Source organism: Centropristis striata, chromosome 10 (assembly GCF_030273125.1).
Source record: "Centropristis striata isolate RG_2023a ecotype Rhode Island chromosome 10, C.striata_1.0, whole genome shotgun sequence".
Taxonomy (NCBI): domain Eukaryota; kingdom Metazoa; phylum Chordata; class Actinopteri; order Perciformes; family Serranidae; genus Centropristis; species Centropristis striata.
In genome coordinates this window covers 3,663,159-3,667,491 of record NC_081526.1, presented here as the reverse complement: position 1 = coordinate 3,667,491, position 4,333 = coordinate 3,663,159, and positions in this window count along the sequence as shown.

Here is a 4,333-nt window from a genome sequence, read left to right as displayed (position 1 = left end):
GTGTGTGTGTGTGCAGAGAAACTCTTCACAGCTTTTCCTTTGCCTGCAAAAGAAAAGGCGAACTGACCATGGACAGGCTGCATGGCGCTGGGATTAGAGTGGTGTGTGTATTTGCTGATCACTGCAAGACTGGTCCTCTGTGGAGAAGCAGCCTGACTGCCACTCTGCTGGGTTCAGCAGTCTGAACTAAGTGGGTGTGAGTAATAGGACTTGCGTGGATCAGGAAATACCTCCACACTCCAGAAAATGGACTTGGGGAAAATAGACTGTGCTCTCTGTTTAAACCTCTCAAGTCCAGGAGGTTTTGGTTCAAATTTGTCCTTATCTTCCTCTGCATTAATTTCTGTCTCTGTTCAGCATCTTTCAGTCTGTCCTTACATCACATGCATGGCTCCTTTTTCTCCACACAAACTTGGCTATCAGTCAGATTTTTCATTTTATTTTAATTGACAAAGTATAAAGCTGCCAGGAACCCAAAATACAAACAAAAGACAAAGTTTGTTTTGTGTCTTTTTTTTTGTAATTTTGTGTCTTTTTGTGTCTTTTTTTTGTTGTCATTTTGTGTCTTTTTTTGTCATTTTGTGTCTTTTTTTAGTCATTTTGTGTCTTTTTTGGTCATTTTGTGTCTTTTTAGTCATTTTGTGTCTTTTTTTAGTCATTTTGTGTCTTTTTTAGTAATTTTGTGTCTTTTTTTAGTCATTTTGTGTCTTTTTTTTAGTCATTTTGTGTCTTTTTAGTCATTTTGTGTCTTTTTTTGTAATTTTGTGTCTTTTTCTAGTCATTTTGTGTCTTTTTTGTGTCTGTTTTAGTCATTTTGTGTCTTTTTTTAGTCATTTTGTGTCAAATTTGTCAACTTCCTCTGCATTAATTTCTGTCTCTGTTTATCATCTTTCAGTCTGTCCTTACATCACATGCATGGCTCCTTTTTCTCCACACAAACTTGGCTATCAGTCAGATTTTCCATTTTATTTTAATTGACAAAGTATAAAGCTGCCAGGAACCCAAAATACAAACAAAAGACACAGGTGTCTCTGAAAAGTACCATTTTTAAAAACATTTATACACACAAAAACAGCAGAAAAATAATAAATAATAAAACTACAAAACAGTCTTTTTGCATGTAAATTAAAAATAATAATAGTTTTCATTGTAGAAAGAAAATTCACCTTTTAAAAACAGTCTAGAAACATAAATGTCACACTGTGAAAGCTCCTATGATTGAACTTTAACTGGCTTTCTCAGCTTGTCTACATATCATATATAAATAAAGTTATTGCTGTAAATAAAACATGTATTTTCAATAAATAGATGGACTCCAGAGGGTTAACTTTGTAAAAGCTATGATGCCTTTTTTTTGCAAATCAGCGATCACTGGGAGTCACTAAATTCACTTTAATTCATTTTCTAATAAGTCTAATTCATGTCTGATTTTATTCCTCTTGTATTTATCTCTATACTCCCTTGTTATCTACAGATCATTTGTGCTTTATGTTGCTGCTCAGCAGATCTGTGTGTGGAGCTCTGCTGACATCCAGTGGTGACATTTGCTCACAATGTTCAGAGGGATTTTGAGTCAGTTAACTCTGTGGAGTTTTGGGCTGTTTTGTCCATTTTTTAATCCTTTTCATCCTGCCTGAATACACCATCTTCCACCTATATGACCTGATCATAATTGATTTTTTATTCTGACTTACTGGATTAAAACATTTTGAACCAAAAAGAAACAAAGAACATAAATGTGATCTTGTGATTGTGTGCGATCCTGTCATCCAACTCTGGTTTTTATTCTAGTGGGACTCTATTTATTTGTGTCTTGTGTGTTTAGCGCAACAATTTTGGTAATTTTGTGTATTTTTTGTCATTTTGTGTCTTTTTTGTCCATTTTTTGGTCTCTTTTGGTCTTTTTTGTGTATTTTTTTTGTTATTTTGTGTTTTTTTTTGTTATTTTGTGTCTTTTTTTAATCATTGTGTGTCTTTTTTTAGTAATTTTGTGTCTTTTTTAAGTAATTTTGTGTCTTTTTTAATCATTGTGTCTTTTTTTTTTTTAGTAATTTTGTGTCTTTTTTGGTCATTTTGTGTCTTTTTTTAGTTATTTTGTGTCTCTTTTGGTCTTTTTGTGTCTTTTTTTAGTTATTTTGCATCTTCTTTGGTCATTTTGTGTCTTTTTTTAGTCATTTTGTGTCTTTTTTTTATCATTGTGTGTCTTTTTTTAGTAATTTTGTGTCTTTTTTAGTCCTTTAGTCCAACATAAAATGTGATTTTGAATCTTTTTTTCCCCTTTCTAAACACTATCATGCTCAATAAAGAATTTTAAATGTTTCGAATGTGAACAAAGGTGTCAAATCTAACATATAAGAGGGTTCCATCCAGTTCTATCATTTTATACTAAATCTATTTGAGCTTGTCTCCAGTTTTACTTGGTATATCATCATCAAACTGAAACTGGCCTCATGGAGTTTACAGCCAGATCTTTAGAGGTAAATTTACAGTAGGGCTCCACGCTGCTTTGTTTTCTAGTTTGATGGAGGCAACAAGTCTGTATTATTTGGAGCTTTTGGACACTCCACAGGGTTAAAACAGTGTTGTAGTGGCCCGTTTGATGCGTAGGTGACAGTGCAGCTCCATATATATGAGTTATAGTAACAGCTCAGAGGCCTCTAGTATCATTTGTCTGCCAGCGTGCAGCTGCAGCTATAACGGCTTTACAGCTAACATGATACCTACATTGAAGTCCACATTTGTATATTTGTGTTATGTAGGAAGTGATGCATTAAAGTAAAGGATATATTACACTAGAAGGGGATTTATTATGCACAAGGTACCTTATCACTACTAAAGAGCTGGTGAGCCTGCAGCAGGATGCAGCTTTTAAAGCTGTAAGGAGTTTTAAGGATGCTGTTAAACAAACACCTCAACAGAGACGTTAACTTAAACAGATGGTAATGCTAAAGAGTCAAATAAAGTGTAATGGATCATTATTTGTCTTTCCAGAGGCTCTTATGGTTGAAGTTTGTCCAAAAAATGGGCTACAATGGCTGTTTAACCACACTGATTCACACTCAAAAAAAGCAAACTGGGCGTCTGTTACCTTCTCCTCAGTCTAACATGTAGCTTCTACTAAATAAAATGATGTTTTGTGGTTGAACAGTTTTAAAACATGTAGTTTTAGCATAAAATGCAACACTTTAATGAGTATCAGTATCGAGTTGAAAAATTTCGTATCGTGACAACCTTACTATCTTCCCAGGCCTACAACCTACATTATGACAAATTCTGCATAAACGCTTATTTTTTATGAATTGAATTCACTTCAAAACTACAATTAGGGCCTCGGGGCAATCGCACCGAGCACTGGTCCCATACAGCAATAGCTGTAGGGACCAGTGCTGCAGGACAAATTATATATCAAAACGTGCGGTTTGATCGGGATCGGTGTGCTATTACTTTTCTCTACAGAATACAAATTTTTCGCGATGTAAGTCGCAAAAAACTGCCCAAAATTTTGCATTGAAATGAATGGGACGGCTGAAAAAAAATGAGCGCAAAAAGAACAATAATTGGAGATTTTTAAACGTCTACTTCTCCGGCATAATTTCACCTAGAGACTCCATTTAAACTTTAAACAGTAGACACAAGTCTTGTGTATCGGTGTATTAATCCACGTTTCGATAGGTCATACAGTTTTTTATCAATCCCTGTTCAATGACCATGATCATTTTTGGAGAAATTCTGAGATTATAATGGGTGTGTATTGCACGGAATGTTCGTGTCACAGTGAGTGACATCATCGCTCAGAGTGTAGAGGGAGAGGTAAAACTGTCAAAAAATAAATGTGAAAACTGCGCTCCAGGCCTCAAATTTCACTCTACAGAAATAATTTATACATAGAAATGTAGGAAAATTAGTCTTCTCCCTCACAATCCTCTGGTAAAGCTGTCAGAGTTATAGTTTGGGCGTAGGACGCACAGATGCGCCACCAACACCACCAACAGCCTCATTGGCTCCCATATTAAAAACGCAGGAAGATTTCAGAAAAAAGGGAGATGTAACAGAAGAAGAAGATTCCACAGCTGTTAATTCCGTTGATTGCTCTGCTCTGATTGGTCGACCCCAACGCTTTGATGTTTTGATGTGATTACAGTTACAGTTATAGATACACGCACACACACACACACTGGTCATTTAATGTAATAACAGTTAAAGATACACGCACGCACACACACACTGGTCATTTAATGTAATGACAGTTAAAGATACACGCACGCACACACACACTGGTCATTTAATGTAATAACAGCTAAAGATACACGCACACACACACACACTGGTCATT